The 23,761-nt window shown below is 37.1% G+C and overlaps 1 non-coding gene across 1 annotated transcript; it reads right to left on the bottom strand.

Annotated features, from left to right (window-relative positions):
• Nucleotides 1–9,806: 9,806 nt before the first annotated feature.
• TRNAM-CAU lies at nt 9,807–9,879 on the bottom strand. Its single transcript has one exon. It is a non-coding gene; the product is annotated as a tRNA-Met (tRNA).
• Nucleotides 9,880–23,761: the final 13,882 nt, after the last annotated feature.

Here is a 23,761-nt window from a genome sequence, read left to right as displayed (position 1 = left end):
CCATTAGCATTATATATTTTATTATTAATATTAATTTTGACGCCATGGGACACGGTCCTTCCTTTGGAAGGCATACCATAGACAAAAAAAGTTAGTACCTTTGTGATCATCTTATTAATAATGCTAATAATATTAATGCTAATAATATTAAATAGTATCAATAAATGATAGTAATAATACCAATATTATTACTATGTGTATGCAAAATATTAGATAGTACATTAATAATATATACTATATTAATACTATATGGTATAATGAAAATACTACTACTGTTAAAATATTATAAAATGATACTAATACTCTTAAAAAAGCAGCTTAGCTTTATTGAGTACCTACAGTGCCGAACAGTGAACTACAACCTTATTGGGATGTACCTCACTTTAATCTTAAACAATTCTGTGCATTGAATTCTTGTGTTGCTTCCTGACTTTCAGATGAAGAAATCAAGGGTAAGAGAGATGAATTAACTTGTCCAAAGTTGCACAGCTTGTACAATAAGGGACAGAATCTGAATTTAGACCATCTGACTCAAAAGCTCTAGTTCTTTTTTTTTTTTTTAATTTTTTTTTTCAACGTTTATTTATTTTTGGGACAGAGAGAGACAAAGCATGAACGGGGGAAGGGCAGAGAGAGAGGGAGACACAGAATCAGAAACAGGCTCCAGGCTCTGAGCCATCAGCCCAGAGCCCGACGCGGGGCTCGAACTCACAGACCGCGAGATCGTGACCTGGCTGAAGTCGGACGCTTAACCGACTGCGCCACCCAGGCGCCCCAAATGGTAAGAATATTAATAAGATTAATAAATACTGATAAATACCAAAAATACTACTACTGTTAATACGATATACTTTATTTTACTATATTATATAACTACACTTCCAACTCCTAACTGCTTTACTACATTTTACTATTACCTAGGCTCTTCACATTATATGTCTATTCTATCTGCATGTGGGAGTACTATATAATGGTATGCTAGCACACATCTTTTCACAACTCTGCCTTTAGTGATTTCACGTAGGTAGCTTAAAACTGGCCATGGTAGGGCTGTTTACACCACAGAAATGGGCAAATGCTTCAAACAGGTGTATTTATTTCCCCCACATAGTCCGTTGTTAAACATTTCCCGGTAGCACTGCCAAAGGTCATGAGTATTCAAAGAGAAGTCACAAAGTATGTTTCCTAAATCATTTAGGTTACATGAGGAGCCCTCAAATTTGCTACACTCATTCAAAAGATATAATGTGGATTGTCTTGGTGGCACTACTGATATCATGTGAGTACAAACGAAAAGTCTCTGGGGAACTTCAGTGGATGTTCAAGCTAAGAGGCTTATACGTAGCTCCGTGAAATAAGTCTCTCTACCTCTATCTCGCATCCTGTAAGTAACTGAGTATGAGACAAAGGGTGGAAGGAAGATAATATTCTAAATTTATATAATATCCTACATTGTGGACCATCTGACCAACCATCAGTTTCCAGTGGTAGACCCTACCCTGAAGAGGAACAAAACAGTGAAAGAGGACGCTAAGCTCACAGGCCAGAGGAAAAATCCAGTTAAATGTGAGAGAGGTGCACAGCCTAAGAGGCGCGAACCAGTCCATGTGATCTCAGACTACCTGGCTTAGTAGTGTGATGCTTGGTAATTGTGCCTTGTGGGTCACTGGTTGAACCTGGCTTCCGCTGTGAGTAGTTGAAAGCTGCTGGCAGCAGCAGGTGATTTAATACTCGGAATGAAACGAAGCAGTCAGCTCCGCTCAGGTCTGCACGGACTCCTGTTTCTTTCCACAGCAGTTGGCAGTCATTAGCACCCTTTTTGACAGTCTCTGCAGAAAGGCCAAGATCATAGTACTCCCAGAGACTAAAATCACATCTCACCTTGGTGGTCCCTCCAGCTCAGAACTATAGAGGTGAGAAATCTCGTTCTGCCATTTGGTCTCATTAGAGATCTTTCATTCCCAGCAATATGCTTCTTTCTCGAGGAGCTTGGAGTCAAGAGTTCAAAGGGGCACTAGAAGGAAACAAAACATATTTGTAAAGCCTCTTTGCTCTGTCATTTTTCTTTCGCAACATTTCTAAGGACATGGTCTTAAATCAAATTCTTTGGGGGACATTTTCAGTAGAGGAAAATTTTGAACAGCTGAATTTTGTTTGAATTTGTCAGATTTATTTTGAAATCGTTAAGTTGGAAAGACAATAAATTATGGTGTGGAATTTTGGGAGACCTCATCATGGTAGAAAAGTATAGCTGAGCAAAGTGACCTCTCCCAACTATTTTAAATATTTAGATCTCTGGAGAAAAGACCAGGTGGTGACACAGAATCAGAGACTGAGAACTGCAAAGGACAATAGTGCAAGGGGCTGAGAGGCTTGCACCTTAGTCTGCACTCTGTCATTTACAAGCATTGTGAACTTCAGAAAAATATGCATGTTGAGCTAGATGGACTTCCATCTCTAATATCCTATGGTGCAGATTTTTTAAGCAGATAAAATACATTTCTATACAAATTTTACCAGTGAAATATCTACATGTGTTAATATATGTAAAGCACTTGGCACAAGGTCTGGAATATAACAAGAGCTATGTACAAAGATCCTTCTTTGTAGGGGCACCTGTTTGGCTCAGTCGGTTAAGCATCTGACTATTGATTTCGGCTCAGGTCATGATCTCATGGTTTGGGAGTTTGAGCCTGGTTTCGGGCTCTGCAGTGACAGAGTACAGCCTGCTTGGGATTCTCTCTCTCCCTTTCTCTCTGCCCCTCTCTGCTTTCTCTCTCTCTCTCTCTCTCTCTCTCTCTCTCTCTCTCTCTCAAAAATAAATAAAAATAAGCATCTTAAAAAAGATGCTTCTTTGTAAAATCATTCTTTGTATGAAAAGAAAATTGGGTAGATGCTGCCTTTTTCTTCTTCTTCTTAGAAAGTAACGGTGCATATTTGCTTATTAAAGACTCAGAGCATTCTTGAGGAAATAAATCTATTCATTTGGCATAATTTAGCATTCTCAAACTTATTTGGTGATAAAACCTCATTAGTCCATAGTATCTACATAGCCCTCCATAGCCCTGAACTACACAGACCCTCTTTTCCAATTCTATAGGAATTAAGTCTTGCTCTCAGCCCACCGCCTCAGGCAAACATTAGGTGCTAGACCCTGTGCTAAGATATTTACAGTAACTATCCCATTTAATCCTTAAAACTCTGGAAGTCGGTGATTTCACGACATCTTCGCCAATGAGCAAGGGGAAGCTCATAGATGTTTAGTAACTCATATAAAGTTACATAACCAGGATTGAACTGTCAGTTTTCAGGACCTCTAAGACAGTCTGAGTGACGATAAGAAAATGAGAGAATGAGTAAATGCTTCCTGACTTGGGCTGGAGTGAGGGCTGAGCTTGGACATGGTGTCCACTGAGAGGAACTTTGAACCTCCTGAATGATCTCAGAAGGTGGAGCTAAGGAATTGAGACAAGGGAGGGGAAGCCAGGCTACAGAACCCCCGTGTCACAGTCAGAACCAGTTAGGGAGGGCGTATATATGAGCAGGAACTGGACATACCACCACTTTCCTAGATCCCTTCCTGTCTTCACATATGTGTTCTATGCATGTTTGCCCAAAGTAGAAGTATCAATTCCAGTAGGTGTTAACCAAAAGGCACTATAATATATTTAGCTAATGAGACACGTGATATAATCAGAATACCACCCATATCAGCAAAGTCTTGGCCCTGTGTGGTCTTAACCGATTAGGTCTTGCTGATATGGACTTCTTAGCACAGGTGTTGATAAGCTCTGCCTATGACCCCTGGTTTGCCTCCAAAATATAGAAACTTCTGTGACAGTAATATGGGGTGACTGGGGGGACCTCAGCCCTGAAGTCAATGACAACTTCCAATTTCTTAGCTGGAGTCAGATTCCCAGTTTTAAAAGAATTTGGAGGCTGTTTATAAATACCAAAGGCCACTTATTCATGGTGAATCCAATCACATAATATAATGAACTTTCCAGTTGTTAACAACAAAGGAGGAAGTGGTAAGTTTAATTGCTGGATTTCATTTAGCAGATAAAGTTGGAGACTTCCAAATAATCCTCAGGTATAACCATTAGTTACTGTGTAAGAAAATAAACCCAGTTTCTCCAGATATTATGATTGTTCAAGAGTAATTAGAAAAATATACTGCTTTCCAAATATATTGTCAATTACTTTTAAATTTTATAACAATTTTCTTCAGGGGAAGAAAGCCATTTGTGGGCTTTATCTGGCTCATCAGCTAATAGATAGCAACTTTTACTATATTTGATTTTCTTTATTTGTGTGTGTGAAGTTTAGTCACCCAGAAAGAATCTTTTGTGGTCATTATACGGTCTTAAGAGAACTCAACAAGTATTTTTTTTTTTTTTTTAATTTTTTTTTTCAACGTTTATTTATTTTTGGGACAGAGAGAGACAGAGCATGAACGGGGGAGGAGCAGAGAGAGAGGGAGACACAGAATCGGAAACAGGCTCCAGGCTCTGAGCCATCAGCCCAGAGCCTGACGCGGGGCTCGAACTCACGGACCGCGAGATCGTGACCTGGCTGAAGTCGGACGCTTAACCGACTGCGCCACCCAGGCGCCCCTCAACAAGTATTTTTAATGATGAAATTGTAAATCCTGGTAACTTGTGGGATAAAGACGTGAGCAGAACCAGTCAAGGAACACCACCCGAAGTTTTATTTATAAAACTTATTTACGTCTAGGCACATTACATGTTACACTTGGCCGATGTATTTAACATTTTATATACTTCATCTGTACATTGGGAATCTTGGTTTATAAGATACATGAGTATATTTTGATATAAAATTATATGCTATTTGAGATTTGTACACAGATTGAAAGAAAAATGGTGTGGATTGTATGCTATGGGAGACATTTGGGTAAAATTACTTCATGCTGAGAGTTTCCTCACCAAATACAGATTTGGCAAAGTATAAAATGTACAAGGGTCAATGGGGATTTAACTCTTATTTCTAGTTCTTTACCTTTTTGAATATAGCAGGAATACTTTTTTCTTCTAATTTTAAGCATTTGAATTTTTTAGTTATATAAGTAATACACGAATGAGGGCATCTAAAGATCTAAAGTAAAATTATTAGTCTCCACGGAAATAAGCCCACATCCCTGAAAGCCATTACTAAGAATTTTGTTTCATCCCATAAGGTTTTGTTTGTTTTGTTTTTTGTTTTTTGCTTTGCTTATTCAAATATATATATGTACTTATGTAGGGATTGTTGCTTTGTTTTTCTTACAAATAAAGAATTGCATTAAATATTCTCTTATATTTTCCTATATTCATTTTACCTGACACCCTTCCAACTTCTTTTTTTTTTTTTAATTTTTTTTTCAACGTTTTTTATTTATTTTTGGGACAGAGAGAGACAGAGCATGAACGGGGGAGGGGCAGAGAGAGAGGGAGACACAGAATCGGAAACAGGCTCCAGGCTCTGAGCCATCAGCCCAGAGCCTGACGCGGGGCTCGAACTCACGGACCGCGAGATCGGGACCTGGCTAAAGTCGGAGGCTTAACCGACTGCGCCACCCAGGCGCCCCTGTTTCCAACTTCTTAAAATCAAAAACATGCTGCAATTACTTTTAGGATTCGATAAGCTGATTCTGAAGCCCATGTGTTACAAAAATATTTAAGAATTGTCTGAAAGTCTTAAAACTTAGCGGGTAAGTTTTGGATTTGCCAGCAATTACTATTAAGTTAATCACTTGGAAGAAAATAAATAAAGCTCCGGCTGTGTGCCCCTAGACAAATATAAATTTCACACAAAACTTTCAGTGATTAAATAAATGTATTAAAAGAAAAAATAAGGTGGGAATGTATAACTTTGAAGGGAAGGGAAGCTTGGTAAGGAATATGGAAACAAAAAGATATAAAGGAAAAATAAAACACCAGGTGAAGTCATAAAGCAATAAAACAACAACAACAAAAGGCTTTGAATAGGATCAGGCAACTTAATCAAATTAAAAGAACAATTACAGACTGGAAGAAAATATTTGCTGCACACAAAAGTGGTTAATCTTCTTAAGATACAAGTAGTTCTTCAAATTAGTAAGAACAATGGATAGCACAAGGAGAAATGATATTCAGGGAAATGAAAATAAAAACAACAATGAAATAAAACTTTTTGCCCTTCAGATTGTCAAAAATGTAAGATCATGTTAATGCCCAGTGCTCATGAGATTATAAGGAAAACAGTACTCTCATATATTATTTCTCAAAAGCAGTGAAGAGTCTGGAAATTTCTGTAAATTTTGGGAAATAAATCTGGCTATATTATTGTAAACTGTAAGTGTGCATATCATTTGTTCTAGCACCCCATTTCCGGGAAATTATTTTTCAGAAAATACAAGTGTATAATGATTCTTTTCAAACAGGAATTTGGTTTATTGTTGCCTGGACAAAATAAACAAGCATTCAAATAAACTAGGGTTCCTGCGCAAAACTAAGATTTCCTTTTGATATTCCAGTTTCTCTGGAGAAACTGTCAACAAAATGGGCTTTTGCTCTCCTTACTCAATTATAGGAGAAAAAAATGTCAACAAAATGGGCTTTTGCTCTCCTTACTCAATAGAAATGCTGGTAAGAAAGAGGGGGAAAGCTAACCAAAGAAAAATGGTAACGTGAGGGACTTGAGCAGGAAGCTAAGGCTTTGCAATGCAGCAAGGATCACTGACTGAAGTGAGTTGTAAACAAATGAGTAGAATAATCCTGTGTCCACTAGTTTGCAACTGCATGGAGAATAGAGAGGTGTATGCATTAGGCAAGGTGCTAACAAAATATTACAATGGGTTAGTTGGAAAAGCAGTCACAGTGCAAATATAAGCAAATCTCAGAGTCAACTCCTAAGCAGTTTAATTTCTTAGTTAACTCCTTGAGAGATACAACAGAAGTCAATACAATTTTTGGCCCTACTATGTACAACCAGAAAAATAAAGTCACAATGGTCAACCACATAGCCTTTCAGGGATTCCATGTATTAATTCAATCTGTACTGGGTTACAGGGAAAGGATAACTAACCACACACACACACACACACACACACACACACACACACGTACACACTTCAAGAAACCAAAATACCTAATGATTATTGAACAAAGAAATAGCACTATATGTATTGTAGCATTTGTCTGAATGAGGTTGATCAAATACAAGCAACTACTATTTTTTCATGCATTTTGTTAGACATTAAGACAAAAAGATGAAGAGAGATACAGCACATTTTATCACAAGAGAATTAATGCCTTTTATCATAAGAGAATTGTAACAAATAGGTTCCTATATCTACAACTGCCGATGTCTTACAAAGGAGAAATGAGAAGCTGGGATTCAGAATGGTAAGCGAAGGTCTAAAAGTAAATCTGCCCCCTTATCCTTATTATATTATCCCTAATATGTCTGATTCAGCACTTCTTCAGACTAGATTCTCCTTAGAGATATAAGACATTGTCCCTTTGTCAAGAGATCCACTTTCTACACTTTTCTTCAGTCCTTTACTTGTTTTACTGGCCACAAGTAATGGGAACAAAACGTCTACTCTTTGCTAAGTGTTTACTGGAGGCCAGGGACTGTGCCAAGCATTTTATAGAAGTGAATTCCTCTAGTTTTCACCACTGTGAGGTTTATATTTTCCATATTTTATAGAGTAAGAAAACTCAGAGGTTCAAAGTTATTCATAGCCTGGGAAGGATCTTACCATTATCACATGGCAGAGACGGTCCTCAGACCCACGTGTGGTGAACTACAAAGCCTATGATGTGCTTAAGTAGGTTGTTAGTCTACTGCCTCAAGACAGAACATTTTGGAATATAGACTATTACAATTTTACTTTAGGACTCACTTCTCTACATCATGACATCTTGGCCTTTCCCCTGCCCCCACACCCCGCCTTATGACCAGGCCTATAGATTAGGATTAGTTTGCAAGGGTATTTAACTAAGGAGTTAATGAACTCAATATTTTCCACTGCTCTTTGCTTTTAGAGCATCTAATGTCAAAAATGCTGTTATAGGCTCAGAAAGGTAAAATAAAACTGAACATATTTAGAAGTTGGTAAATTACAGGTCCTTTGTTAAGGAATGATTTGATTTGCCTGTTTCCGCAAAAGAAAGTCTAAAGACACACAATGCCTAGACTGGTTTTGATGTGTATTAGATGGATTTCTCCTGAGAAGTCTAGATAATCTCTGATATTTATATAGTGGCAATCATATCCCTGGCACTTAGCAATGGCCAGAGAGAGATTAGATAAAAGACCCTTAAGAGATTAGTGTAATATAACCCAGACTTTGATGCATCTGTTCTCTGTTGGCCTTCGAAGTCAGGCCCCACATTCCATTTTTCACAGTAAATCCAAGGTATAATTTTAGGATCCTTTACTATGATTATTTTTTCTAGTCAGTCATTTTTAATACTATTTATTGTCTTGGTGCTTGGATCTTCCTTGACATAAAATTTTTAAATATTTAATTCTATTTAATAATTCAGTATCATAATATGAAGTCTCTTTAATTATGTACCAAACTATGATCAATATTGAGATGGACCTCTGTCTTAGTCACTTACTTAAAGAAAAAAAAAGATTAATTAATTTCATCTTCTTATCCTTAGACTCTATTCACATTTTTCCAGAACACTCCATTTCTCTTCAACCCACTTCGTTTCTCTTCAATCCACAGTAATTGGGGTAAAAGAGATGCTTGGTGATTGGCTGAAAGTGTTGGGATAAAAAAGCAAGCTTTCTACAACCCTTTGATTATTTTTTCAGACTGCCAAATGTTCCTTTTTAAAGACTGTTACATTTCTTAAAAGCCCCAGAGTGATTGCTTATCCTAATCCTAATGTATATCTAAGCATATTGGCCTCTTGGCCCAGTTTCTGAGTTTGAAATTGAATGCATATTGAACCCCACCAGGTCCCTTACTCTCCTACTCCTTCAAAACAGACACACACGTGCATTAACACACATGCACGCAAGGGTTTTTTGTTTTTGTTTTTTTGTCAGTATATGTTCCTTAAGGTTCAAAGCATCCCATTAAAATACCAACACACTTTCTTAACCACTACCACCCTTCCTGGTATCAAAAGAATATACTCCTTCCAAAGGCTTTTCTCACAAAGTTACTTTAATATATATATTATATATTATATTATATTTTAATATATATTATATATTATTGTATTATAGTATATGTATATACATATATATACTAGTTTACAACCAGTTTCTCCTACACAATGTTTTTTTAGTTTTATGCCCAGTTCATTATAATCTCAATCCATGTCGCATTTCCTGAAGCAATGTCTTTATAATTTTTTTAAGTTTATTTATTTATTTTGAGGGAGAGAGAGAGCAAGCAGGGGAAGAACACAGAGAGAGGGAGAGAATGAATCCCAAGCAGGCTCTTCGCTGATGTGGGGCTTGATCCCACCAACTGTGAGATCATGACCTGAGCAGAAATCAAGAGTCAGATGCTTAACTGACTGAGCTAACCAGACACCCCTGAAACAATGTCTTTGATTAAATATTTGACATGAGTTTTGGCATCTAATAATATTATAATCATAACTCTCAAATGGCTTATTTTTTGACATGGCCCACACTTCTTTATTTTCATTGTAACTATTACTAACTAACATCGGTGCGAAAAAGTAAAGTTACTAAGAGGAACATGAAATAACTAATAGGAGATTATTCTGAAAATTCTCTTTCTCTTTTTTTCTCTTTTGACAGAGAAAGAAGGCAAAAAGCCAAACTGCCTCCTCTGAGGTTTGAACTCAGGACCTTCAGATTATGAAACTGACAGGCTGCCTACTGCACTAAGGAGGCTAGCTAGAAGCTACTTTATCTGTGTACATCTCTCTGCTGACACACAAACGACAACATCAGCATTTTCCTTTGAAGACTGAAACTGGCAGAACACTGGAATCATCAAGTGTTATGGTCTTCAAAGTACATTTCAATGATGGGTCAAATTGTCTTTCAAAATCAAAGTTTCTTTGATTATGTACAGGGAATTTTCTTGTATAGAGATGCAATACACCAAGGGAAAGTCAACCAGTGTTTTTATATGACCTTTCTCTATATTAAGCTTCCTATCCTTAAAGATCCAGGAAAGGACTGAGACCATAGTGAGAAAATTTTGGGGAAAGGATGGGTGCAAAATGTAGTTTATTGTCCTGACATTTATCATTATTTAATTATACAGAATATAGCTTCATTTTCTTCTTTATCCAGAGACAAATGATAGCATTCTCTTGAAGACTAGTAGTTAACCTGCTAACATGGTCTTAGTTGAACAACTATGCCTTGCCAACTAGGTTGCATAAGGTAATTTCTGTAGACTTCTAAAGCTACCAGTAGTTTGAGATGATTTTTTCCTGTACATTTTTCCTTCTTTCCTTACTGACTACTTAGGATGAAAAGGGACTAGCAGTGGACTACCAGTCCTAGCAGGGACTACCTGTACTAGCAGGTGGAAGAATCACTAGGTGCAAATCAAGGAAGTTGGAACAAAGAAATTCAGGCTGGCTGACCTGGGTCGAATGAGTTTCTCTTCAACTTCTCTGTAGGGCCATATGTGCATTAGATGGAAGCTCTATGTGAAGTTAACTTCATGGACAAAGGACATTGATTTAAAGGAGACCCTATATTAGTTATTTAATTTGCATACCTACACGTCTTCAAGATTCCTCTTTTACTTTACAAAATAGAGCATTAATTGTTAGCCTTTTAACCAACAGCTGCCTGAATCTTAAAGTTATTGGTTTCATATTGCCCAGTGGCAAATACTCAGCATTGTCTTTTTAAGAGTTCTGAATATCAAGTTAATTTGGCAATACGTTGTCCTATCAAAGCCTATGTTGTCCAGAGAGTAGGTAAGACTTAATTATTTTGTTTGCTGAGAGAAGAAAAAAGTATATGACCATATAATTTTATAGAACTTGCATCTGCTCTAGAATGCCAAAGACAAAACACCAGAAATGGATCACAGAGAGGAAAAAGAGGTTCAGTACAGGAACATGATTGAGGATGGACACTCTACTAGGCAGAAGAACAAAACTATGTTCGGGTAGTTCTTATTCTGGATAATAACTTATTTAGTAAACTGTGTGTTTCAGATAACAATCACAGCTATGACACCATCAAGAATTTCTGGGTTTTTTGGCAGACACTGGACAAGTTGATTGGTCAAGTTGATTGGTCAAGTTGCTCAGGTTTTGTCTACTGAACTAGAGTGTAAGCTCCTGTAGGTCAGGACTTATAGTAATTTTTTTCTGTGCGATTCTTTTAGAAGCTACTTAAAAGATGCTATCTGCCTGACAGACATGTAAAATGTCCCTGCCCTCACTCAAGTCCCTAGACACACTCTGATTAGGGGCAGAGGGCAAATTGGACATCAAAGAGTTGCCAAAGGCTTTTCTGCCTTGGAAGGCTGAAGAGCTCTTGATTCTTTGATCTCTGCTTCCATCCCCTCCCCCACTCTGCCCCCACATGTACCTCAGGGTCAGTCTTCCTTGGCCCCACCCTGTGTGTCTGCTGTCCTCAGTGTCTCTCACAGAAAACCCCTGACATCCTGGTCTACATTAAGGAATAAAACTCAACAAGAGTGCAAACAATCAACCTTCTAATCCAGACAAGCTGCTATCTTAGCCTTTGGCTCCCTTATCTGAATAGAAAAAACACTTGGTGAACTGTCTCAAATCTCAGAAAAAAAAAATCAAGAGCATTTTTCCCCTTCTTCATTTAATATATAGCTCAGATTCTATTGCTGGTATTATCTTTGGCTCACCTGCCAAACAACCAAGAGGGAAAAGTTCTGGGGAACTACATCTGAAGTTTATATGCCTCCAACTATGTGATTCTTGAAAATCAAATTTTAAACATTAAAATGTAAGTCTATTGTCAATGACTCTGTCCTGTAAGTGCAGCATTTCATTAACTGCAATGTAGAAGCAAATGATGGTTTCTTTTGAGATCAAACTGATAAGGTTGTAGTCAAAAAGTATCTAAATGTCAGAATCTCTAACACCCTTAAACATGCAATAAGAACAGTTGGAAATAAACATCCCTTCCAACAAGAAAGGTTTGGTTCAATATGAAATAACTGTCTTGACTGTATGAGATGTTTTAGAATCTACTTTAATGAAAGAGAATAGAGAGCTTTGATGTTTTAGATTTTGAAAGCCCAGAGGAAGAGAACTAACCCTCATGACTTTCTGGGGACTCTACTCTGTATGGGAAGGTCATTCAGGTCCTGGATTCAGCAGATGGTGTCTATACTGGGTTGATCCCTTAAGTCTAGGCTGGCATATCACATCACTCAAGTCTATTCTGCTAAATACTAGTTGAATAACCTGATCATCAATACACTTCCCTAAAGATTGGTCATTGATTAGCTTAATTTTCATTCTACTGATATGCACTTCTATGTACCAAGTTTTATGATTTTTGTACTGGTAGGTGTAAGGAATACTAGAGAAAAATTGAAAAATTTACTACCAACTTATATTTACAACCAAAGTTGTATCCTATGGTTTCTTTCTATTACTATATGAGAATTAAAAGATCTGTAGAAGGCTCAGGGTGTTATATGTAAGTGATGACTCACTAAATTCTACTCCTGAAAATATTAATATATTATATGTTAACTAACTTGGATTAAAAAAGAAGATTCATAGAAGGCTTATCATGTAAGATAATCAGTTCTTCCTCCTCAGGAGAAATTGAAAAGTCTTCACTGGAGTTTTAAAAACCCACACCTAATTTCTAGGCAGGGAGATGTTTTAAATCAGATAAAATCACACAGTATATTCATCTCTAAGTGACTGTAAAACTCTTTCCTTTGTCCCTTCATAACTATTCTGGCCCCATTCAGTCATTAGATGTAGATGTTCCCCAAAGTTCTACATTTGGTCTTCAGATAGAGATATTCTTTTTTCTCGTCCACTCACACCCCATCTATTATTGCCTCAACGCAAACAGCTTCTGGCATCTCTCATTCTCAGATCTCTATGTCTAGCTGTCGAGCTCTCTTACCTCATCAGTTTGTCCCTCAAATAGCACCTCCACCCAATGCCTACCCTTACTACCCTGTTGAAAATGACAACTATTTCCTGCCACTGCACAAATCCCATTACCATGCTCAATTTTTCTGTAACATTGAAATATAACAAGGACTTATGTCTTAAGAAACATTCCTGGCACACAGAAGCCCCTCAAAAATATTCTTTGAATATGGGAACAAAGCAACTCCAACACCTGAATCAACTATTTTTAAGTGTCTTACTTTCTCATTAGGCTCAAAGTTTGGGTTCCATATCTGATTTCTTTTTCCTTTTTCCCCATTAGCTCTTGTGAGTCAATAGGTGTTGACCATGCTTCATTAATGATGACTCTCATCCTTCTTGTGAATTCTATTCCCACTGCCAGAAGCCTAGGTAAAATTCCCAGTTTTTCTTTCCTGTTTGAACACAACAGACCTGTAAATGGTTTCCTTTCTCTTTTATAACTCATTTTATACATTGCTGCCTTCCTAAAGCATAGCCTTGACTATGTGGTAGCAGTTCATAGATTCCTTCAGCAAATATTGAGCAAGAGCAAATATCTTCTAGGCAAGGACTAAAAAGACAAAATGTCTCTTTATTTGTAGAGTTTATTTTCCCAGCTCATTACCCTTCAGTAACTCCTAATTGTCTACAAAGTAAAGTCTGGCTATTATGTTGACATGAAGACTCTCCACATCTGATCTCATCAAGCATTGCCATTATAACCCTCTATGCATTCATGCGCCAGTCAAATCGCACCATACATGATCAATCTTGTTCCATATCTCTGAGTTCCCTGTTAATCCATGTGTAATAAGTTCCAATCCCTCTCTCCTATAAGAATCCTACACAGATCTGATTCTGCCATCTCCATGAAGTCTTCTCTAATTAATTTGGAAATTATTTTTTTCTTCTGGTCTATTTTTGCCTCTTTAAAGACACATATTATATACTACTTTGTATGCTATTTATTAGTCTATGTGTCTTACCTACCACAGTAGAATAGAATGTCCTTTAGGCCAGAAACCCTGCCTCAGACTTCTTGAACTTCCCACAGCACCTGGTGTAATGCCTTGTACTTAAGCACTTAATATGTTCGTTGAATAGAAAAAGCAAGATATCTCTTATTTCTTCCACTCTAGATTATACTCAATTTAAACAATATTGGTGATAACTATTCACCTTCAAGTAAATATCACAATATCCCTATCCAGATATCCTGACAAATTCTATTAGGTGGTTAAGAATCCAAGTTTGTAAGTCAAAAGATTTCAGCTTTATTCTGGCTTTATTACTTATTGTGTACTTTAAACAGTTATTTTTATCTCTATGTGTCCCATTTTCCTCATTAGTAAAGATGGGCAAACCTTTAATACCCAACTCCTGGACTTATTTAATACTTAAATGGGATCATGAATATATGACAATTAGCATGACATCTGACACTTATTTTATGATAGCTATTATTATTATTATTACTGTACAAAGTGTCATCTCTTTACTCTTCATCCCCCTCCTTCCTTCATTGTTCTTCCTCCTGATTCCAAGATTGTGTGAGGGTATGCCACATATTCCATTCTTTCCAGATACAGTCTGTTTATGAGTTATTTATTTTGGCAAATTTATTTTGTCTACTCAAATTCACTATATGATATTTGAGAGTAAGGCAATACATACATTTATATGTGAACATATATAATATGAATATAATTTATATTACATATGCTACATGTTATATAAATGTTTTTTGAAATAATATATATCTTAAATTGTCCATGATATCTAGCACAATGCTATATAGTCATAGTAGGAAGTATGCATGAAACTTAACAGTATGGGATGTTAGTTACAAAGAACTGGGTTTAAATACTGTCTGTCATTTTTATTTTTTAAAAAAATTATTTTTCAATATTTATTTTATTATTTTTGAGACAGAGAGAGACAGAGCATGAACGGGGGAGGGGCAGAGAGAGAGGGAGACACAGAATCGGAAGCAGGCTCCAGGCTCTGAGCCATCAGCCCAGAGCCCGACGCGGGGCTCGAACTCACGGACTGCGCGATCGTGACCTGAGCTGAAGTCAGAGGCTTAACCGACTGAGCCACCCAGGCGCCCCATGTCTGTCATTTTTAAAAAATAAGTAATTTTGGGCAAGCTAGGTAATTTTTTTTGACACTCACACTTTTTTCATATGGACAATGGAGTAATAAAGCTTAAATTGCTAGATATAGGCTATGATTAAAGTGCAAGATACATATAAGCATTTAACACAAAGTCTGAATCCCAGTAGACACTTCACAAATAGAAGTTGTGATCATCACTGTTATTACTATTACCAGTTAATTAATTCCTAGATACACTGGCATGAAGCAGGGATTAATCCATGAAACCACAAGTCCCATTTTCAGTAAACACAACTGAACTTGTTGTATGCTATATATAAAATTTCCTTAGATACATATTTACTTATTTCTTTCTCTTAATTTTTTCAGTATGTCCATGAGGTTTTCTATTTGCTTTGTAATGAGAATAAAAGCAAAAATTGAAAAAAGAAGAAACTTGTTATCTTGTGCCTGGCTTTAATTTAAAGATCATTTTGTCAAAGTTAAGTGTTCAGAAGGACAAAGCAATTTTTTCCCCATCAATAGAGTGCAGTAAATCTGTACTGAAAAGTGAAACCTTTTAAATGAGCATTTCTCAAAGCTCCCTAAAGTTCATTATTGTTTAAGAATCTTTTTACTATGTTGACTAAGAACCTTTAAGACAGGACTTAGAGACTCTTTAATGCCCAGATCTTATTATGTGAAACAACAGTAACATCTTAGCCTCTAAAATGCCACATAGGTGGTTTTTCACTGTTGAATTGAATGAATGATGTCTCCTCGCCTTGTAAATGTCTGAAGCAGACCAATCAGGATATAGAAGAAAACTGATGTCTTTAATCGTCAAGGGTTGGTTCATCTGTAATGCAGTGATGAATTTGCTCTGTTCAAGAATTCTGAATTTTGCCTCACATCCCTGGCTGCTTCATCACAGAGGGGACAAGAAATGCTTTGCAAGCCTGAAAAACTGGTGAGAGGCCAGTTCAGGTAGCCCCCAGTAAAGCCCTTGTGATTCTCAACCTTTAGACAATAAGACATAGAAAGTGTCAGTTAAACAGAGACAGAGCTTCACATATCTCTTGGTTGGCAAGTGTAAAAGTATCCTGGATTGAGATATATTTTAAATTGTGTCATATTTCCTTTCATGTTATACTATTGGTCACAAACTTTGAAAGTGCCCCTGAGTGCTAATTTCCTAACTCTTCCATAACTCATTAAAAAATGGTTTGGATCCTTTTACATATCAGATAACTAGGTAGAATGTTACCATAATACCTCTACAATTACACTTGTATCATGAAAATATTGCTGATTCTGATCAGTTAAGAAGAGCTTGGATTGAAATCCAACTCCACATTCTACTAGGTACATTATCATGATCAATGGATTTGCCCTATGTGGGTTCTATTTTCCTTTTTTCTTGGTGAACCACCAGATCCATAACATTACAAGGCAGCATTAGATTGAGAGAGGTCAAAAAAGACAATAGAACCAAGATGGAGTTGCTTATAGTAAATCCTATGTAACTAAACTGAGACTTAATTATAGTTTCTGCTTTCCCATAAATGGAACCTTAAACCAGTCAGTGAGGAATCACCTGATCAGCACTATTAAGCAATCTCTCTAATAGACTCTGCATCCCCTAAAGGAAGGTAACTCCAATAACCCACTTTTTTTGCCTTGTATAATTTCCTTGTTCTCGCTCCCTTCTGCCTATAAAAGTCTCATTTTGTGTAGTTCCTTGGAGGTCCTTTCTATCTGCTAGATTGGATGATGCTAAGTTTGCATCAATTTTTGCCTGACTAAACTCAAAATTTTCAATATGTCTCACTTTATCTTTTAACTGTGATAAATAAGAAACATAAGAAATATTAAGAGTTTAGGTGAAAGAAGGAATCCTGTTAGCTGGTGCACTCTGGGGAGGTTTCAAAAAAAGGGGGTAATTTGAGTTGGGCTTGATGAGATGTATATAAATATATTTTGATCACTGGAAAGGAAAAGACAGGACTTCCTTTTCAGAAGTAATAGTGTTGCTCAGTTGACATTAATTCAGTCTGGCTATTCAGTCTGGCTAAAGACATGAATTAGTAAGAGATTGGAAAGGCACTTGAACCTTTGAATAATAGGCCAAAAGTAGTAGAGTTTTATTCATGAAGAATATAAATTTTGAACTCAGATATATCTCAGTTTGGGTCCTGGCTTTGCCAATTTCCAGGGACTGGAATCTGTACAATTCATTTGGTCACTATGAACCTCAGTTTCCCAAACTGTAGAATAAAGATAATAATAACTTCCAAGAATGCTGATGGAATTGGAAAATATAAAAACATAATATTTTAGCACATTATGTGCTAGATATACTGGTTATTTGATATGGGCCCTCCACTATACCACCCTCCATATCCATTATCAGCCTTTCTCTGCCTTGCTCTGTGACCATGAAAGCTGGCTTCTGTGGACTGCATCACCTGTGGTCCCACACCCTCTGACTCCAGGTTGGGCTTGGCCAATGGAAGGCACTGGCAGGAGATTTGAAAATGGGAAGAGGTACAAGCCATGGCATGTTTTTCCCCACTTCCTCCCTGCTCAGGCAGTGACTGTGTCCTTTCATGACAACAGCTCTTATAAGGTCAGAAGCTTTTCCATGACTCCAGATATCACCAGGCTTTCATAACATAATTTCTTTCCCTGCTCAGGCAGCTTCTTTTGATGTCAGTCCCAGTTGCCCCAACATTCCTCATTGTTTCCCTAATGTTGTCCAGATTTTAAAAGAAGTCATCTCATTACAGCCCCTTATTCTGTTTCTTACTGGGACTCTGAAATACACTGGCTATATCTTAATTCCATTCTTATTATTTTATAGCAATGAAAGCCACTAGACCATGGACACAGCATGATAGGAGCCATGCTTTAGGATGTTTAAAGCTGGTATATAGGATGGACTCTGAGGAGAGAAGAGGGAGGCCAAAAGTAATTTTAACATAAAAAAACAGAATTCCAGCTGATCATTTTTAAAGGTCAGAGAAAGGGTGGTGACATATTGTGACTTATAAGAAGTATGTATATATGGTCATTCAGATGGCCAAATTACACATATATTTTATGTTTTTTAATGTTTATTTTTGAGAGAAAGAGAGAGACACAATGGGTGGAGGAGGGGCAGAGAGAGAGGGAGACACAAATCTGAAGCAGGCTCCAAGCTTTTAGTTGTCAGCACAGAGCCTGCCTGACACGGGGCTCAAACTCACGAACTGTGAGATCGTGACCTGAGCCAAAGTCGGGTGCCCAAGCGAGTGAGTCACCCAAATGCCCCCCAAATTATATTTCTCACATATATTTGGTCTCCATCCACAATTCCTGGCTCACAGCTCCCAAAACCTTTGGAATTTCCTGATCCATAAGAGCAACGGGAGCATCTTTTTTTATACTACTTGGTCTCTTGTTCTCAGAGACCTGAGAACACTCAGTGTCCTGCGAACACTTCAGGGCCATGAAAGTGAAATTGGTGTTTTGTTATTCAAAACAAACCCTCCCTACCATAATTGGGTTTACGTTATTTTGGAAAGCACCTAACTGAAAGGGACTGGTTGCCAGGGGAACCAACCAGGAATACAGGGTTGAAATTTTCAGTCCCACCTCCTGATTTCTGGAAATGGGAGAAGGGCTAGAGGTTGAATCAATCACCAACAGCCAATGAGTTAATCCATCATGGCTGTGTACTAAAACCTCCATAAAAAAAACAAAAAGGGAGGGGTTTAAAGAGCCTCAATGTTCAGGAATCAGAATGCTTCCACATGCTGCCATGCTGGGTCCCAAGCTCCACAAGTACAGGAGCTCCTTTGTTCTGGACTTTATACTCTGTATCTCTTCATCTATCTGTTGACTCACATCCATTATATCCATTGTAATAAACCAATAATCTAGTGAGTATATGAGTTTCTTGAGTAATGTGAATCATTCTAAGAAATTCATCAAATCCAAGGGGGGGTTATTGGAACTTCCAATTTGTGGACGATCTGTCAGAACCACAGGTAACAACCTGAGATTGTGACTGGAGTTCAAGGTGGACAGAAGTTGGAGGACAGAGCCTTTTATCAGTGAGATCTAAAGCTATGCTCAAGTAGATAGTGTCAGAACTTAGCTGGATTGAGTTGAATCCTTGAACACCTCACTGGAGACTGAGAATTGCTTGTTGGTGTGCAGAAACCTACACCACACACACACACACACACACACACACACACACACACACACACAAGTTGGGATTGGGTACAGTAACCTAAAACAGGTGGTGACCACAAAAATGCAGAATAAGTGATGAGTGGTCATCATTGCCAAATATGGTGAACAGAGAAGGGAAAGAACAATGAATTCAAAGATAACTTGTAGGTATATTAGCTCTTTTACCAAATATTTGATTTTTACCTAAATATTTACCAACTAAATCAAACCTAAAGAGTTTTTAACTACTCATCAGAATTTTAATTTGTGCCAGCATTTAGAAGATCACAGTCTTCACTGAGTAGATCCAAGGGAGAAAGAAGGAAACCAAAAAAGTAAGGACAGTCTGGTAAACTTGGAGAATATCCAGCAATTACAAGGCTGATAATAATCCAAGGTATAATCCCAACTCCTGGTATCAAACACCTATTAAATTCTCATTGTTATATTAGCAATTTTATGAAGTATGTTGTGTATTTGTATATGCATTTAAGCCTTCAAAATGACACTAGGATTTACAATTCTGTTTGCCATTGTTAAAGTGAAGAAACAAAGGATAATGAAAGTTAAGGTGTGTGCATGAATGTGCATATGTGTGTGTAAGTGTGTTTATGTTCTTTCTTTTACGTGTGTGTGTGTATATATTTCTAGTTTTTCTTCTGATTATAAATGATTTGCTCAAGTCAGAAAATTTTGAAGCCACAGAAAAGCACAAAGAAAAAAATTAAAGTTAGCCAGAATCTCACTCTGAATAGTTCGGCAAATTTGTCTGCCTTCTTGGGTCTAAAGATATATACAACCCCTGTTTAAAAAAATATATATATATATATATATATACACACACATATATACATATATACACATTGCATAATACACATATTGACATATATGTATATATATCATATACATATACTCACAGAGTTAAAATTATACCGTAACAAAAGTTTTGTCATCCTTTCTTACTATTATTTACCATCATAGCCCCGGTTACTTTTTTTAACTTATAAATTTTATTCTGTGCTAGGCATTGACTTTGGCACTGGTGTGATTCTTATCACACAGTCCAAAAATGGTATATCTGAGAACTAGAAATATGCTTATGATCATAAATCCCATATTCTCACATGTTTCAAGTGTTTTCAGTCTGATGCCTTCCATTCATACTCCTTAAACTAGTACAAACTTCATGCCAGTAGGTTGAACTGTGGACTTTTTGTTGACCAAAGAGGTCTCGACATTATTTAATATTTGGTAATGGTTATTATGGTCCCCTCCACCACCCCAGACATCCTGCCACTCTAAATATATGATTGTCACTAATCACAAACTTCAGAGGAATTCTATTGCTTTCCCCAGCAGCTTGCTACCATTTAGTCCTCACCTGGAGGCCCAAGCCTATCTGTTTTTGAAACTGTTCCAAGAGAAAAAAAGAAAAAGAAAAAAGCAAGGGGCATCTGGGGTCTTTCCCCTTCTGACTATTTGCTGCTTAGGATTGACACTCCCAGATTTCATATCCAATGATGAAGTAATCAGAGATGGCTAGGGACATTGAATATGAGTTCTGGGACCAGCCCATGCCTGCTGCCTCAAATTCAACTAACAATTTTTTTTCTCTTCTATGGCATTCAGAGTCTGGATCTTCCTCCAAAGGCATTATTATAGGGGTGCCTGGGTGGCTCACTCAGTTAAGCGTCCGACTCTTGATCTCAGTTCAGGTCTTGATCTCAAGGTCATGAGTTCAAGCCTTGAGTTGGGCTCCACGCTGAGCATGGAGCCTACTTAAAAACAAAACAAAACAAAACAAACTTCAAAGGCATTATTATAGGAATACATGGTAGTACAGTCAGGCTTTCTTTTATAATTACAATCACATATTTCTAATAGACATATAGAGGAGGGGAAGTACTTGCATTGCTGGTAAGTCTGGGTAAGACTGGGAGAACAGGGGAAATGAGGCTTTAAGGAAAGATGAACGAATAGAAAATAAAATGCTGGGTAGCTGTGTCGTGTCAACGTCATTTCTTTCAAACAAGAGAAGACATTTAAAGCACAGCGCCTGGAGAATAGTAAGTACATGGTAAGAGTCATCTATAAATTCTCTCCAACTGATAGCTATTTCTACAAATGTGAACCCATTTTTGTTAGTGTCAACATAGCACAACATTAAATAAAATATAAAACATTGGAAAAGAAATACCATTCATAATCACACCACCTGCAATTTGAAAATGATTTCTGATTTGTTCACAAATCATTTTTTTCAAAAAATATGCATTCACTTTTGCATAATCTAAAAAATGTACATGTGTAACGTTCCCATCCTCTTAAATGCCTATTTTAAGCCACAAATATTGACTGTGGTGGGACAGGTGACTGGGTCAGTTAATAACATACCTTAGAGTCCAAAATACACCCTAAAGGACCACAGAAGGGCATGCACTGGGCAGAGAATTTGACGGACCTGTTTATTTGTTTAACTTTACCATAAGAACATCAGGTTATAGACATGTGTCTAAGACTAAGAATATCTTCCCGCATTCTAAAAATATCCCTGCCAATGAGTCCTCCTCTCGTACTCAGAGTCAAAATAGGAGTAAAGAATCCTTTCACCTGAGTTGAATCTTGATCCTAGGTGAAACTGTGAAGAACAGGCAAGCAAGGAATAGCTGTAAAAATAGGGTCACAACCTTGACTCAGAACCTTATTTTAGACAAAATCTTAACATATTTTTCTTTTTTCAACAAACGTGCTTAGCAACACACATGTAAAAGTATGTAAATTAAATTTAAGAATAAGGTTAAGAATAAGATGAATTTACCTTTAATTACTAGATGACTGGAGTCTTTGGCTCTTTGCATATCACTTAAAAATAGGAATTGGCATGTTGCCAATATGATGCCATGTAGCATAATGGCCAACTTCATTCTAATATATGCTCTGCCTCTTGTATGCCATGTGACTTTAGGCAAGTTGCTTAATCTCATTCTGCTTAGGTTTGTTGATCTGTAAAATGGGATAATAGTATTACCTGGCTCATAGGAAGGTGTGGATTAACTAAAGTAACACATGCATTATAAATATATTATATGCATATAAAGAGAGAATATATAGGTGTGTATACACATATATGTATGTAAAACTTTAAAAGTGTGTGGCACAAGATCAGCACTATATAAATATTAGGATGTATTTTATTGCCATTTTTATAATTATTGTTCCCTTCACTTAGCAATGTCCTTTCATTCATCCTTGTATCCTGTGAACTATAAAATAAAAGAAAGTGTCAGTACCATCCAGGAGTTCCCCAGTTATTTTCAGCATCAATCCCCATTTTTACATTGGGTCATTGACCCCTTTACAAGCCTTTCCCCCCCATATCCCAGCTTCAGGGTGACGGTCCCATTGGCTACCAATAGCTGGGTTTTTTTCCTGGCTAGCAGAAAGCCAGTACTGATCACATAGCTATTCTCTCTCATACTCAGAGACAGTACCTCTCCCCGCCCAAGAGCTGAACAAATCATGATCATTGTAATTCAATCATGGCTCATTCAGTTGATTAGATTTGTAATTAGTTTGGTGAATGCCATGTGGCCCAACTCTGGCCAATAAAAACTAAGAGGAAGCTTGATGGCAAGGGGAAGGGGTGAGGGTGAAGGGTGTTAGAATGTGGGGAGGAGAGGGTTTAAAGATTTTCCTCCATAACAAAAAGGATGTGTGGGAGACAATGTCTCTCTTCTACACTGTCTTCTGCTGTGAGGCCTAGAACTTATACAATGTAGAAGTTTTCTTTTTTTCAAGTTTGTCTCCTCTGTTCTACTATAAGTTCTTCGAAACCAGGAAGAGTCACATAATTATCTTGATAACACCACCCAACGTTCCTCCACCACACTCCCAAATCTAATGGTCGATGCACAAATCACCCAAACCTACTTCTTTTAAGCATTCGCTGATCCCCAACACCATTAATTACTTCTTCCTCCATGTTCCTTATATATTCTGTTCAACTTGAGCAATAGAACACCAGAGCAGATCAGGTGCTGGCTCTAGAATCAAACTGCATGGGTTTAAATATGTACTCAGCCAATTTTCTCTTCCCCTTGTACCTTGGTTTCCTAATCTGCAAAATGGGGATATATGTAGTGACTATCTTTTAGGGCTCACATGAGAATTAAATGAATCCATTATTGTAAAACATTTTGAATAGTGCTTGAAATATAACTAAATTTGAGATATAACAATTTTATTATTATATTTATGTTATTTTAATGCAATGAGCTGTTTATACATCTGTTTTACCCACTGGATTGTGAGGGTAGCTTTAACTGGGATCCTATTTTCAATTT

This window comes from Prionailurus bengalensis, chromosome F2 (assembly GCF_016509475.1).
Source record: "Prionailurus bengalensis isolate Pbe53 chromosome F2, Fcat_Pben_1.1_paternal_pri, whole genome shotgun sequence".
NCBI lineage: Eukaryota > Metazoa > Chordata > Mammalia > Carnivora > Felidae > Prionailurus > Prionailurus bengalensis.
This window is presented reverse-complemented; position numbering and strand designations above follow the sequence as displayed.